The following is a 17081-nucleotide window of genomic DNA, read 5'->3' as shown; positions in this document are numbered from 1 at the left end:
GGAACTAATAATACTCTGTGACAAAAGACTGACTAGGTTTAGGGTGGAATTTCTGAGTGGCAGACCTTGCCGAGGATTTGAGGCAATCCCGTATCCAGTTGCTGTCCTGGTTGACAAAATGCTATGTATAACACAAAAAGGTGCAGAGTAAACCAGCTGAGTGTTAAAGCTCTAAGCAAGCTCATAAATTAACATCCACCATGAAAGAAAATACGTGTGTGTTGCTGCACAGTTATTACACATCTCTGCTGGAGAACAGCTGCAAAATCCCCGAGCAGCTACTGGAGCCGCGGGCTACGCTGCACAACTCAGAGAGATTTTAGCTGTGGCTCATGTACCCTCTAGGGAGACAGACTGGGCTTTGGAAAAAAGCTGAAACCAAACCAAAGCCAAAGTAAACCGGTCTTGCTCTGTGCTTTCTGCATGTGACACGAGCAGTCAGCCTGTCAAAGGAGAATTCCTTTAGGTTACAATTCCAAAACACGTTTCCTTGTGGCTCGTTCTAAAGAAGAGACATTTGCAAATTTTTAATTACATAGGATGTTGATGATAGAATTTGCAGAACACTGTGATACTGATGGAAAGTAAATTTGTCTTTTGTCCTTGTGGCTGGAATAAAGTCAACAAAAAGTGCTGTGTCCAACAGGATCATGTCACATTTGTACCTGGATGCCAAAATGTCTCCAAATCTTCAAGTGAATTCAGGGAGAGAAGTATTTTGCATGGAACCCTTTTCCTATTACCTGACACATTCTTCCTACTATTGCCAGCCTAAAAAAAAATTACAGAAAGGGGATTTTGTACCAGTCAATGAGCTATCTAAAAACTGTAGAGCAAAGCAGAGCATCTTCCAAATAAATTCAGGCCAGCAATTAGACATGACTTGGAAGCCAAAGCACATTAGTTTGATGCCAAAAGCAAGCTGCAGTGCATCCTGCTGAAGTCCAGAGGGATCATCACACCCTGAGCTGAGTGCAATGGCCTTGCAAACACCCACCAGCAGCAGCAGATGTGTTACAAGGAAGAAGCCTGTCTGGAAATTTAGATGCATCTCTGTGTCCTCTGATACATCCAGATGAGTGGAGCAAAGAAGCCATCTGAATTCCTGGACAGATGTCACCCACATCCCCATAAATTCCACTGGGGGCTCACAGCAGTCCCCATGTGTTAGGGCTGTGTTGGCAGACCTGTGTCTAATTGTTTTCTTCAAGTAAAAAGCAGGATATGACAGGCTGAATTTTGCCCTGGATTCTGTGGATAGGATGACTCAGAGACTGGGATATTTCAGGGGCAAGAGAGATCAGTGCTTGCTGGGCAAAGGGAGGTCTTTGCAACAGGGAAGCAGATGCAATTAGCTCTTGCCTTTAGGGAGCTGACGCTCAGCTGTGGTGGCAGCCAGAGACTTCTCACCATGTCACTGCAGACATTGCTTGAGTTAATTTGGTGAAGAAACACTGCAGGGGAAGTGACTTTGATGTTTTCTGCAGGAAAATATATATAGACCAGCCAGTGCCTTGTGCTTTACACCCAGGCTAGGTCAGGGTGGATTTTACACTCAAACACAAAAGAGTTGTAGCACAATGGACCTGTGTGTGAGGGAGGGAGGGACCAGATGCTCAGATGACCCAATAGTGGCATACACATGTCTTGCTTCTTTTTCCTAAAGATCGTGGTAATTTCCAGGTCCATGCAGCACTTCCCAAGGACTCAGCTCCAGGCTGCCTACATGCATCAGGATTCATTTCCACCACTTACATTACATAGAATATTCCTTGTTACTAGTTGTTTTGGGTTTTGTGTGTGTGTTTTTGGTTTTTTTTCTTGATGAGATGGAAGAAGAATTAACTCGGACCACTTAGATCTTCTGCAAAGAAGGTGCTTCATTTCTTTGCAAGTTCCCCAAGCCCTTAAGAAAAACTTAGGAGGAGGGGGCTGTGAAAAGAGGCTGAGAATGGAGTGAAAAGAACATGTTTCCAAATGAAACAAAGAAAATTCAAAATCTTATTTGTCCTTTTCATCACCTTTTCATCTTCAACCTCCCATATCTGTCTTCTACAGCACATCACTACACAGAACGTGTTTGCATTCACCTGGGCAAAACTCTTGGTAAATTCCACCTGTTTGCCTGAATAAGAACAGAACCCCATCCAGCTCTAGCCCTTTAGCCAGCAGGAAGCTATAGGTACATTTTTCTTTCCTAAAGTGATTATTAAAACCTTTTCCCATCAAATCCTCCCAGGATTAGAGACTAAGGAAAGGTTTAAACATGGGCTGAGCTGTAATATCACTATTGCTTAGTGGGTAGGCTTGTCCCCAAGGTAACTTGCACTGGAAAAGTTTGTTTGCCATAAAAGTAAACAGTGCTATAGTAACCTGCCCTGTGCAGAATGGCCCATGCCAGCAAATCTAGTAATTCCTTGCATTCACAGAAGTAACTGCAGGGCAGATGCACCCAAACTGCCTTTAAATGACTCACTTTTAAGCAGCACATTGCTCAGTGCATGCTCTTGTTGGAGGATTATGCCACTGTCTGCAGTTCTTGTCTGCACTCTGCCCCAAACAATCCCAGCAGCTCCTCTCCCAGCTCCTCTTCTGGGTGGTTTATGTCTCCCTCATGTTTCCAACCATTTCCTGACATAGTAGACAATGAAACCCAATTTCAAGCTTTTTGGAGCCTTCACCAAGATTCTGTGTTTTTCTTTCCTTGTGGTCAGTGTCAGTCTCACTGGCTTCTGGCTTCTGCCTTGTACCAGGGCTCTCCCTCTGACCTGCTTTGCCTCCTCATCTCTTTCTGCCACTTGACTGCCTGTTCCATCTGCCTGAACCAAACACCCACCACCTCCTCAGCCTCTGGAAAGGGCATCCTTGCCCTGTCCCATCCTCCAGCCCCCTCTGCCAAGGGCTCCCTGCCTCTCTGCCCCATCAGTCCTCTCCTCACACACTTCTTGGGAGTCCCTGCAGCAGGGTTGGAGAGTTCAGAAGTCTTCACAAAGTCACTGACAGATCACAACACAAGAAATTATTGAGGGCTACGTGGGTACAAGTCCTGGCCCAGGAAGTAGGAGTGCCATGTAATTCCTTGGTCATATGATTGCCAAGGAAAGCAATATTCCAAGAATGAGGTTTTGGAGCAAGATGTGTCTGATGGCTGAATTAGTAGGACCTATGAATTTGTCCTCCACATCTTCCATTCCAGAGGGAGCTCTCAACCCCCTGCACTCACATCAGTTGTCCACCATGTCCAGCTGAAATGAGAAGGAGCAGATTAAGCAAGTTTAGCCAGTGGAAAATGTTGAGGCTGCTGTTGGTCTGGAGGGGGTCAGCTTGCCAAGACCTCTCCTTGGTGGGCTCATTCTGCTGTCCCAAGCACCAGTGAGAGCACAGGAATTGTTCTTTCTGTGCTGCTGCTCCTTCCTCGTGCTCTCCTGGTTTAGGAGGTCATTGGCATTTCCCCTTCCCCTGGTCTCTCCATCTGCCACAAACTCCTACAGCATCTGCTCAGAGGGACTGAGATCTTTTGGAATCTCTCCTCCTGATTCCAGAACCACCTTTGCTGTCTTTTAGGCATCTCTAAGAAGTAGATGAGCTCTGGGGAAAGCTGTAGGGTCTGAATATCCTCAGTAGTGGACACTTTACTTTTAATGACCATTTTGGACAGCCCAGGTTTGTATAGCTTTTACGGCATCCTTCCACACATTTCTATAAACACAATCCTCAGCCATTCAAATTAGGAGCCAGGGAGAGGCAATTCCCTCCCTACCTCATGCACACAAAAAGTATCACTACGTTAGGACACCTCATAAATAAAACATATGTCAGAATTTTTCCTTGCATCAAACACTGCAAACAAATGCATTCAGTCCTGTTTGAGTGAGGAGACATTTGTGACAAGCGGTGCTGCAGGAAATCATGTTTATACCTGCACAGAAATTGCTCAAGATCATTATGTCCTTGAGAAACTATTACCTCTGTCCCCTCCCTCTCTCCCCCACCCTCACCACAGCCAAGGTCTGGGATAGCCAAGGCTCTTTGGGCACAGGATTGAAACTATGCAAGTGCTGGATGCACTGCTCTGTTTGCTCAGTGACTCAGAGCCCTCTTCTCATTCCTCCTTCTTCCCAGTTATTCTTTGTCTCCTCTCATTTTTTCCCCATGCCCAGTTGCAGTAGGAGCCCCTTCTTCCTTGGAAAGCCTGGAAACACTCCAGGAGCAGCACACAGCCTTTGGGAGGGGGCAGGAGCTGCACTGCCCTCCCACCCAGCAGCTGTGACCCTGCTGGGAGCAGCCATCACAAGGAGTGTATGGAAAGGGTTGAGGAAAACACCAGGATCAGCAGTTGACCATCTTATAAAGTATCAGCAGAGAAATCCTGTCCAAACCTTGTATGTTTTTGTATACTAACCTACAGCTGGACCCAGTTTAAAAGCTCAGGATTTCAGTGACTGATAACAATGTCTGGGGAGAGGTAAAGATGGATGTGACAGAGAGACACATCTGACTTGTCTCTCTCATTTCATTTTTTAGGAAGCACAGCTGCCTTAATTAGTTTTTTGGTTTGGGTTGGGGAGGTTTTTTATGTTTGTTTCTGTTTTGGTTTTATTTTTTTTTTGTTCTGATCTGAATTTGATCATCCACGGTGCAGCATGAGTGAGACTGAGCATCAACATTTCTCCTCTGTCTCTCATTCATTGCTGAGCAACTGCTTTGCAACAAAACTTTTCAGAGACATTGTAAGTCAGGACCTCTTTGTACCCAGAAGACACTTGTCCATGTGCACAGGAGAGCTGGAGCCAAGCCAAACCTGTGGAAGGTCTAGAAAATCAGGTGATGTGCCTGGGAAGAGGACACTTTGTTCAAGAGGGGCAGGTGATCAAATACTGAAGAGTCCATGAAAATGAAGAGGATGCTTTCATTATTATTTGGAAAGGAGCAGTGATGATAATCACTTCCTCTGTTCCCTTCATGGCAGAGAGCAAACCTTCATCCCCAATTTGTCACTTGCACAGAAACAGAGGCCACTGTGAAGTGAGAGGACATCACCTTCCCCTGGACTGCCTGTGGGAGCAGCGTGAGCTGTCACAGCACCTCTTAAAGTTCATATTCCAGTTGCCACTCCAGTGCCAGCTGCTGAACCCTTGCTGTGTTTAGCAGCCCCACTTGCAATCCTTGGGTAATTAAGTAGATCCATAGAATGTGTCTAAGTAACACAGCTGAGTAAATGAAAAACAGAGCTTGCAGGCAGTGCTGAGTCTGTGAGGGAGCCTTCTGAAACAGAGCTGCTTGTCAGCAGATGTGAGCAGGCAAACAGCACATCCCTGCACTCAGCCCCTTCTACTGAGCTCAGAACTGCATCAAAATCAATGCCTGATAAAGGCTAGAAAGATCTGATCATTTACACAGGGCATGCATTTTCACTTCACTGTTCCTGAATCTGCCCTCATAACTTTTAGCTGATTTAAAGCAAATCTTTCAAAAATTATCTGACCATGATTTAGCAAATTCAAGCTTTAGGGAGTCCTGTGGCACCCAATGGCAATGCCCTACAGTGAGAATTTGCCTTCTCTGATGAAGAGAAAAACTGTAGTTAACTTAGAAGCAGATTTGTTTGCAGGGAGCTGCTGGCCATCAGGTGTGTATTTTCCTCTCTAATTATTTAGTATTTTAAAGATGGGCTAGGCAATTGGAAAAAAATGGAAATAAGATGAATAATTTCTATTAAAATCTGGAAAATTTGTAGAATCAAGCAGAAAAGTTGTTGAAACATCCTATCCCACGTTTTGAGACTAAAGTACTTTTCAATTTGCACCATAGAACTACTTCTCATTTTTATATCCTACTGTAACATGGATCATAATGTAAGAAAGTAGTTATAAAACCTAGTGCAAAATGGAAACATTGAAAAATAAAAATGAATCAGATCAAAAGATTGAATTTAAATCAAACAACCCCATGTTTGTTTGTGTTCTTTTCCCTAAAAGTTTCCCTTTCAGCAATTTTGAAGTTTCAGTTTTTCAATACTGCTCTGAACAAACTCTGGAAATCTTCCTGAAGCAGACCATCAGCATTCAGCAGGACCTTCCAAGATTTATGTTGCTGACCCAGCTTGCATTAGCAGGGGACACAGCAGAGCTGTATCAGATAGAGATCCTGCCCTAAGTGTGTACACAGCCACATCTGGGGTCTCTGCCAGCACAGCCATTCCAGCACAGCCTCTGAAGGAGAAACTCAGCCTCCATCACTGCTTATCCTGTCTGTTCCTGTTTAACTTCATAGCTCCACACTGGCTCAAAGATGTGCATTTATCTAAAATAAAGTTGGAGCTTTGGATTTCACTTGGCTTGTGAAGTTTGATCCTACCCACTTTTATTTTGATTTTTTTTATGTACACATATGCATGCATGTATACATGTGCATTCACACATATACAGAAACATATAATGGAAAAGACAGAATACAGGCTTTTTGAAATGTTTTCCAGGTGGTTTTCAGGCCCAACAGCTGAGACTCTTTTTTTTCTTTCTAAAGTACTAAGAGGATAAATATTGCCATTTAAAAAATAAACTTCCTCAAAATTGTCCTTTCTGTTCTGAAAGACCGTCTTGTTCTTTAGGTGATTTATGATATCAATCTGTAACTACACGTGTATTGTTCAGAGTGTTCAGCAAACAAGACCTGAGTGTTTGAAATACTTCAGGGCAGGAAGAGGCACAAAACATTGAAACAGCCTCCCAGTTCTAGTACTGCCACTTGAAATCCAGTGTCTTCTTTCCCGTTAATGCATCTCATGCTGTCATTGCCTCTTCATTTCCACATAAGGGAGCACTGACAGGCCAGCTAAGCCAGGCATTTGCAGTGCAGAGACCAAAACCAGCTTAAGCTGAGGACATTCCCACTTTTTAAAGCATTAGGCCATTGGCCAGCTAGGCCAAAATATTCTGATTCTTTATTTTTTTGGTGAATGATCCCCAGACAAAATTTCAGTGTAGGAATGTGGGCCAAGTAAAATGCAGCAGCATGATGAATGTTAGGAGGTTGGTGTGCCATGACCATGGAAACCACCATTTGGTGGCAGGGTTGGGCCAGCCCTTTCCCTGGCCAGTTAAATCCCAGAGGTTCCCACCAATTTCTGTTTCAAGGGGCTGGAATGGGAAGGTCTCCAGAGAGAAGAGAAAAAAAGTTAGCCTTAAAAGACCTGAGCCCTGAGAGTATTATGGGAATCCTGAAGTCTACAGCCTGAGGGTTTCTTGGCAAGAGGGGAGACCCATCCCCCTGCAAGACCAGCCGTGTTAGGGACGAAGCAAGACAGTGGGGAGGAGAGGGAAGAAAGAGAGGAGTAAAAAGAAGATCTGGTAATTTGCTTGGAGAACCAAGGGATAATTTAGGCTGGGAGGCACTTCTGGGACAACTCAGTCCAACTTTGAGTTGGACTGAGATCAAATTGCTCAGGGACTTGTTCAGTCCAGCCTTCAACAACTCTGAGGATGGGAAATCCCACAGCCGCTCTGGGTGACTTGTGCTATATTTGACCACTGTCATGGTAAAAAATTTTTTGGCCTTATATCTAACTGGAATTTTCCATGTTCCAACTTGTGACATTAGAGGGCACATCCCTGCTTGCACCTTTTGTTTATGAATTTGTGTAATCCCTGGCTCTGCTGGCACTCCTTGTCTCCACAGCCTTCTAAAGCAACAAACTCCCCAAGCTGAGTACCAGCTGTGCAAGAAAGGCTAATCATGGTGGTCTAAGCCAAGAATGACCTTGGGGTGGTAGCAGGGAGATGGAGAACAGATAGTTCCCTCTTCATACACCTTCTTCTCGTTAAGACCCCTTTTCCCATCATAACCTATTTTCTAGGTTGGGACTATGGGACCAAGCTCCACAAACATTTGATTTGCCTAAAGAATATTGCAAAGGTTATGAGTTTAATCAGTGACTGATTTGCATAAATTTGTTCAGCCAGCACTACAATAGCTCTTTCTGGCCAAGTGTGAATGAGTTACACATCTAATATTGTACATCTCACAAATGTTATAGGTGTATTACCTACGTGCACATGTACTCACCCATACATTCATCACCTTGATCCATCCTTTCATGTCAGGTATGTGAATTATTTTGTTTATAAGAAACAAAGTTCCTTCCCCGTGCCAGGATTAAGAAGACCTGCGTTCCTTTCCTGCCTCTCCTTGGGATCCCATGTGATCTGGCCAAGTCATTTCATGTCTCTGTGCCTCTGCCTCCCCTCTGGAGAGCAGGGGCAGCGCTGGAGAAGGAGCCGCGCGGTTGGCGCTCCTCGGGGCTGCATCCCGGCGGGATGCCGAGCAGGGATGTGTCATTCTCTGCAGAACAATGGCAGTTCTGACATCCCTAATGCCATGGCAATATGAATATTCAAAATAGCAGGGCCTTTGTTAGAGATCCTGATGAACTGGTGATTAATATCGCTGTCATTTCCTTAGAATAACGAGTGCTATGCTCTTATCTGGAGAAAAGGGAAAGAGAGAGGGCGGAAAGATAGTGCCTGAGTGTACCGGTACGTGGACTTCAGTGGTGTCAGACAAAGCCTGGAGACTCAATTAACAACAAACACTGGTTCCCAAACCAATCCCTATTCCTGTGACATTTTCAGTGCTCAGGTTCATGTACTTAACACTCAGCTCCGGGAACCCTCTCTGATTCCCAAGTGGTGCTGGTGTAAAGTGTCAAACCCACCAAACTCCGGGATGGCAATTAGACACTGCAGCTATTTTCATCTTTCTCTTGAGGACTCGCCATGTCCCTTGCCTGATCCAGCTTGGCAAAACTCTCCTCTGAACCACAGAGTACACAGAAAATCCACATTACACCTTGTCATAATATTGGTCCCCAATTAAGTTGTTTCAACAAGAAGGCATCTTTGAAGAACAGGCATATTTTAGTGGAAAATTAAATTACTAAGTGCAGTATTTGGGATGTTTCTATTCCACTGGAACATCTGAAGATAACTTTACCATCAAAACGACCATATCACGTAATTGCACTCAAGCTGCTGGCCACAGTGCATCTCCAGAACACCTTCTCACTCCATTATGTGGCTCAGACAGAAGAATTTTGCCCTCAAATTCTTGTTATGCACACATATAGTGCATATTTTCCTACTAGACAAAGCTTAACTGTATACAATTCCTCTGCAATGAATTACTTCTCTAGGATTTAAATACAAAGGCCCATTTGGAAACCATAAATGCTGCATCGACCCCAAAGGACAAATCCTACACTTTCATCAAGGCACAACATAGAAACTACATAACTATGGCAAAACATGGGCCAGAGCACTCACAGCATCTCTTCAGAAGGGGTCTACATTTGGCAGGCAGAAATGTCTACTTCAACCAAGGAGCTGAGAAAAGAGTCCAGTTCAGCATCTGGAATAATCAAATGGTGTGCAAATTTCATTCATGCCTAAGCTCTGTAAATTAAGATGGATAAGAAGATGTGTGTTTCTAAGAGGACACTTAAGCAAAGATAAGGGTTTAAGTGCTCACAGCTTCGCTTGTGTCAATGTTATCTGTAGATACTCTTTTTCCATAACACTTGGAGTGACTTTTTAATGTACAGATAATATGTTCCTTAAATGCAGCCCATATATATGCACTGTGAATGGCTCCACCATTAATAATGTAAATTTTGCCATTTAATAAAAATATTACCCCTTTCAGGATTCTTTCTGGTTTTGTTTGATGAAGCCTCTTTAAACATGCTGGATGCAGGATTTCAGGAATAGCTTTTCCATCACTGCTGCACCAGACTGCCCTGTCTGCTGAGAAAGGTGGTGGCTCTGTTTTGGTAGCAGGGAGGGAAGTTTCTTGCCAGAAATCTCACACTTGTAATTCTTAGAAAGGTCAGAGATGGGGACTAAATTTTAAACAGATGCAGACTTTGCTTCCCTGTTAAAAACAGCCAGATCCTTCTGGGTTCTCCAGGCCAGGAATGTCCTGCGGTCTGAGGGAAATTCTGATGTCCTGGTTGCTCATGTTTTTCTTTGTGAGGAATCACAATGGCCAAAGTTAAACTCCCTGTTTTCACTCCCAGTCCACTCTTTTTCCATCTTCCTCCACCACACTTGGCAAAATATCCATCTACCCTGTTCTTAGTGCTCTCCTGACTGTTTCCTTAACTTTTACGGTATGATCCCATCTCTGCCAGTCACTTTTCTGTAAACTCATCCTTCAAGCCTGTCCCTGCTCCATGTTCACCAGCTTGTAGCCTTCACTATTTTTTCCTGATCTGATCCTAGTTGAATGGCTCTTGCAAACAAGGGCTAAACAAACAGACATATATTTATACCATGCACTAATAATCTTAAGTATTGCAGCAACAAAACCAACAGCAGAATATTTTTTCTTCATTTAATCACAGTACTTCTATCCTCTGAAAAGCTGAACTACACCTGCAGTAAGCCCTGTATGAAGATGAGTATATAGAGAGATATTTACCAGTTTAAGGAATTTACAAAGCACAGAAGGAGGAAAATGCACACTGCAGTGGTGGGAAATTGAGAAATGGAAGAAGCACAGGCACTTATCAAGGTCACAAGCAAGCTTGTGGCAGAGCGTGGTATAGACTGCACAATGCTCAGGCACCAGCCCAGGCCTTTGCCAAGCAACTATCCAGCTTTTTAAAATATTCATGGAAGAAAGACAGGCTTGTGCAATGCTCCACAAATAAGACAGAACAAATGACAAGTCATTACCCTGTAGAGGGGCAGACTGCAGAAACTGAATTTGAGGGGTTATTATCTGCTGCTAGAGGGTTGTAGATATTGCCAAATGCTAATTTAAATTTTCTTCTGGTTTACAGTGCTTAGGAAAAGAGGGAGGTTTTATTCTCAGCCTTAAGCACTGCAGCAAATTCTGTCCGGTGGAGTTAAACTGGCCATGTTAGCAATCCAGAATTTATATGTCACTGTTTTATCAGATTTCCAGAGACATATAATGTCTCTTTCTCCTGCCAGTAAAACCAGATGCAGAAGGATCCTTGTGTGTTTATTTAGCCCAGGATTGTTAATGGCTGGGAGTAGCACACACTGGGGTGTGGCTTCCATGTCTTGCAGAGAGAAGTCAGCACTAAGAGACCAGAATTAAAACAGACTGAAGCAGAAGTGCAACCCACTGACCTTGGCGCCAGCAGAGTGGGAAAAACATTATGAAAATCTGGACTCAGCATCCAGGTCAAGGCTGATTTTTACCCCTTGAAATTCAAAGGTACTTGATACAAAGCATTAATATAAGTAAATTCTTTGCTTTCCGTTTCCTTGAGGAAACAAACTTTCAGGCTGCAGGCAGTCCTTTTCATCTCAACTTGAAGGGAAGAAAGAAAATGCTGGGTTGGTCTTTTCAGTGAGAAACTTTTTGCATAACTTCATTAAGACAAAACAAGATGGCATTATAGATTAAAGTAAAGACTCTTGTTAAGGAGGAGGTTAAACAAGTCTTTAAACACAGCCCCTGCTTCATGTGCTAATCCTGATTTCATGACAGTTTGGAGGTACAATCTTTTCCTCTGGCTCTATTTGGCTCAGCTTGAGTCTGAGCATCCCTGTTTGAAAACAAGTCTGGCATCTGCAGCAATAACTTTGAGCAAAAAGGGGGTGCTGCTCCAATTTTGGTGGGAAAATTATGGTGTCCATGGAGTTATCTCCTCTCTCACCCTCACAAAGCTCTTAATCAACAAAAGGCAAAGCACCCTGAGCTGTGCTGCAGCACACAACCCAGGGAGCACAGAGGACCAGTAGGAAGGTAGCCAAATTCTTTGGCTGGGAGAAATGGTGTGGTTGTTCCTCACACAACTGCACTACAGTTCCAGCCTTGCTGAGAACCCAGACTGGGGTTAAAGGAAAGGTGAGGGATGAAAAACCAGTTCCAAAGAAGGGTTAAGGCAGGAGAGCAGCTGGCCCCTCAAGGGCAGTTTTGGGTTAAAAAACCCAAACCCAAAAAACTCCCATGCACAGAAAATGCCCATGTCCAGCCAAGGCAGCATCCTTACCAGTGTTAAAGTCACATTTAAAGCAATAAAACTCCTCACTCTGCCTCTGAAGAAGCAGCAGCAGAAATCTCTGATAAGTGGGAAGGGAGAAGAGTATTTTACATTCTCATGGTTCCTTGGCTCACTCCAGCACTGTTTGATTAACTGGGAGCAAGATTTATGTGCTATAAAGTGCTCTGGGGAGGTTGCTGATGCCAAACCTCTGCACCTGGGTTTTGAAAGCCTCTCTAAAGTTATGAGAATATCTGTATATTCTCATCTAGCAAAAGAAAGCCCCCCTGAAAACCAAATGTAACTACTGCTTTTTGGCAGAACAGCAGAGTGCAATTTCACCTAGGAGGGAGATTTGCAAAGATACTGACAACCGCTAAATGGCCTGGTCCCACAGAAATTTGATGTGAGTGAGCATTTCATGGCCATTTAGCCCTGGGGAGAGGTGTCCCCTTACCCCTGATTAGTTTGGATTCTTCCATAGAAGGAAGATTAAAGGAATATCCCATTAAATTATTTCAGGATTGTTATTGTTCTTCAATTTTAAATTATTCTACCCATGGGATTATTCTAATACAATCCCATGGAAACTTGCTTCAGAAGACAAAGGAGCTCAGTGTCTCTTAATGGTTAGTGGAGTCACATTCTTGTGTGACACCTGCCTCTAATATGATTACTTGGGAATGAGCAGGGCAACCAGGGATGTTATCAGCCTCTCAACTGACTTGGAAATTGATTTTCATCAACTATTGTTTAAAACTATTGTGCTGAGCATTGAAATTGGCCTGTTTTGTGCATAATTATGCTGTGCTGATGATGTTTTCAACCCCTTTTAGAAGCCATCAACAGTCTGCAACATTTGGGTGTTGTGCAGGCTTTGTCTGGAAATGGCATCCAGCCTTCAGGAGACTCTGACCAGGTGGAAGCTGTTCAAGGGGACCTGTTAACACCAATTTCCACCAAGCAAGGTTTCTTTCAGAAATGTGCTTCTGTTTACCACCAGCTGATGCCACACGTGGTCAAAGCCCTCATTTGATTTGATTCTTGTTTCAGGGTTGAACGTTGTGGACTGGGTCGAACTTTACAGCCTGCAAGAGCTGTGGTGGCTTCAGACTATCCATGAACAGGATGGGAGAAGAGAGAAGGTGTCTGCACTTCAACAAAGGTGGAGATGCAGCGAAGCAAAACAGCCTTGAGGAGGGGAAGCTGATGCAGACTGGATGCTCAGACATCAAGATTTTGACAAATCTGGGAGATCAGTGGCCTTGGGCAGAGAGAGGGAAGGGGGGAGATGATACTTTAAATGGAAAAGATGCAGCCCAAGGGATTTCTTTGGTCTCATGCCTCCACACCAATTCAGTGGTGCAACCTTAGTGGCCCATGCCTGGATGGCCACGAAGCACAGCTGGACAGGGCTCTGAGTCTCACCCTCATGCACTCCAGGAGTGAGGGTGACAGCCAAGAAGGTGGTGGTTGGGTGGCAAAATACTGGGAGAGGAAGAGGGTTTGGGGTGTGAGAAGATGCCTTGGGAGGAGTTGAAGTCTTTGAGACTGAGGTGGGAAAAAATTGCTTTTCCAGAATCAGTTGGGGTCTCACTTCTGGCGCACACTGAGGAACCTGCAGTGTTGGAGGCAGTCCCTGCATCATTGCAAGAAAACCTGAAGAGCGACCAGCAGGACTTTTATCTTCCAGCCTTTTTGTGGCTAGGTGCTGCCATTACTTGCTGCTGATCCCTCAGACAGGCAGGCAGCAGTGCCCCCTGCACCTCCCACCTCTGAACTCACGCCAAGCCCTTCAACCACACAAGGTACAAGAACAAAATTTGCATTTAGCCTTTGAAGCAAAAACAGTATCTCCAGGGCTTCACGTGGATTAGGTCATTAGATCTCTCCTGTTGGACAGGAGCTCCCTGAAGGAATGCAAGGAAGTAAGCACTATTTTGCCTTTGAAAGAAGTCAAGACCCATGGATTTAACCCCCACTTGATCATTCCAATTATGCAACCTAGTTCAAATCTAGAGAGGACTCAAGGAAAAGAGAAACTATGGCTCTGTATGCAATCTGAAGACACCCTCAGTTCAAATTAAGTGGTATTTGACTCAACAAGCTGGTCTGCAGGAACCCACACTGCCTGACTTGTTTCTGGGTATCCAGGCTCCCTGGGACTTGATGTTCATGTGAACAATAAGTGCATAAATTATCCAAATGTCAGGCACTTCCTGGCATTTACATGTACTGGATGCCTTGTACTCACTGCTCAGTGAACAGAGCTCCCTGCTGGGTGATGCTGATGCCATTGGAAATGACTGCAGCCATCTCCAGCCTGTTATCTGAAGACCTTGTGGGCACCTCATGTGTCATCTGAAAGCTTTTCCTGGCATGCTGGAGGAGAAAGGCAAGCCAAGTTTACCTGCATTGTCTCCAGACCTTTGCAAGTTCTTCTCACAGGAACAGAGCTACTTGGCAGCAGGATCACAAGTGCTGGTAGACCCCTTGGAAAAAAATCCCTCTTGCCAGCACAGACATCTGCTTTCTTTTCTTTCCAAGGGGGTGCAGAACCCAGAGTTTGTTCAGCAGGTCTGGAGGCATCAGCCATCCTCTTTCTGAGGCTGGAGAAAGACTGATTTTATAAATCTCTTATGGTGCTGCAGGTATACCTCAAGACCAGTTTCACAGATGAGTGGTCCATCTCATTTTGAAATGCAAAATAGGTTACTGTGCATGCAGAAGGACTTTTCCAGCTAAACAAGTAACCAGCTGATATGTTGGAGTGAAACAATCCAACACTCTCCCACAGCCATGAAGTGTGAGGAGCTAAATGAGCTTTAAGAGATTAATCTAGAAAAGAGATATTTCAGATGATGAGTTGATTTAGCCACTAGTGCAGTCTGGGCCTGTGACAATCCTGTTAACATGCTAGCTATAAAAATGCCCCCGCATCCATACCCACATTTATGCATATGTATGTATATTAATCTCCTAATTGGCCTGTAAATGAGATGTTGGTACTATCTAAAAATGAGACATAGCACACAGTAAGAAATGCAAGGATTTTATCTGTGGACTTATTTGCAAAATGTTGACATTTAAATACAATGCACTTCTAATTTTTTTGTAATCTGGATGCCTGGGTGGGGAAAAGTTGTGGTGGTTCTGCTGATGGAGTCCAGCAGCACAGATCAGCAGAGGACCCAACCCATGCAGAACAGTAGAACATCAGTTCCTCCTGTTTCCTTGTGAAAACTGGTGTGATTCCTCTTGCTGATGAAGTGGCAAACCTGTCTTCCAGGATTCCAGCTGGCATGGTGTAAGTCTGCACACTGTTCTCCATTGATGGTAATTTATGGAACTTTAACAAGAGGGAGTTTAACTGGTGCTAGAGAGCTTGATTTCTTGAACCTCAGACTGAATGTATGCAGTGAAGTCTAGCTATAAATAATTCCTGTGCTGTTTTATAAACTATTCTAAGTAGCAAATTTCATCTGTTAAGCTTATTTGCAAATGCTACATGCAGCTAAAGGAAACAAATGAACTGCTGCTGAATTAATTTGCAGCCCATCCAGAAACTTTTTTGCACTTTGTCTGGAAAGTTTCCAGGCAGCAGAGCATCTGGCATGCAAAAAGTGGGTGGCTTCCTAGGAAAGGGGGTTGGCTTTTTTTTTTTTTTTTATTTAATACAATTTGTTTACAAAAATATCCACCTTTGGCCAGATTTAATTCTGCCAACCTGCCTGGAGTAGCCCATTTTGAAGAGAGTGTGTTGGTTCAGACAGGCCTTTGTTATTGATAGGAGGAGATATGAGCCAGTGAGAAGACACAGCCCCTTCCTCTCAATAATCCTCTGAGGGTGAGAAAACCTCCTGGTGGTATCTTCCTCTCTCCTCTGCCACAGATGGGACTAAAACAGCTCCTCTAAATGAAGCACTGAGGTTCTTCATGATCCCTGGGAGGGCAGGAAGACAGTGTGATGGTTTTGGGGGTTGCTGGTGCCTGAAGGTAAGGGAGCTCTCAGTGTGTGCCTCTCACATGGGTGAGCAGGCAGATCTCCATTGGGCTGCAGGCAGCTCCTGTCTAGGCTAGAGCTTTATAAATAATCCCTCTTTTCTAGGAACATGCCCAATTTCTTATATCAGTTGTCCTACTTTGTTTGCAACGAGAGAGAAACAATAAATGGAATTTCTAAAACACTCCTTCTCAAGAAAAAACACTTGTCCCAGAAATGCAGCTACAAAAATTCTCCTTCATGTCTTCTGCACAAGTTTTGTTTTTTTTTTGTTGTTGTTGCATGTCTGGGTCAGGCCCCCCATGGCGTGTGCTGCAGCATGTGCAGGATGTGGCCCAGAGCCCTCCTGCTTCCATGGCCCTGAGCTCATGCTTGTTCCAGCGCTAATAACAACACTGCTAATAGGGATAATGACTGCAGAGCTGGAACAGTGTATCTGATGTTTTCACAGGTGATGTAACTTTTCTTGATATGGAGATGCCTCTCAAACCCCTTCAGCTATACTTTTTATTACACTCCATTTTCTTTTATCTTTTTTTTTTCTAAATACACTTTTGATTCTGGTATAAAAACAGCTGATGCACTTATTGACAGGCAAGTTCCCACAAGCAATTAAATTTTGGGTGCTGACAGTGGTGTCCTATAAATGACATTTCTTTTGAGGGAGGGAGGAAACACAATGAGAAAGAAACTATTTTAACTTTAAAAACAATAACAATAAAAAAATCGAAGTAATTTCCTAGAAGAGAAAATAATTGAGAGCCAAATCACTGCTTTAAGTACAATATGAAGCCTTCATCAGTAGTAAAAACATCTAACAAAATGACTTGAAAACCCTGCAAGGCTGAAGAGACCCTTAGCTGTGGGGCTGGAGGAGGCACTGGAGGGAAGATAGCACACTTGCCAGGTCCTCTCCCAGTGGCAAAGGACACTGTGGTGTTGCTATTGAGGCTGTTTGGAAAAGTTTTAAGCCAAAGTGTGATCTCACTGTGTCTGGAGCAGCCCCACTAACTTAATCTCAAAATGCTACTCCAGACTGTGCTGTGCCTGTGGATGGTGGGA

The sequence above is a fragment of the Fringilla coelebs genome (genome assembly GCF_963513975.1).
Source record: "Fringilla coelebs genome assembly, chromosome: 6".
Lineage (NCBI taxonomy): Eukaryota > Metazoa > Chordata > Aves > Passeriformes > Fringillidae > Fringilla > Fringilla coelebs.
The sequence above is the reverse complement of the archived record's forward strand: the minus strand, read 5'-3'. Positions refer to the sequence as shown.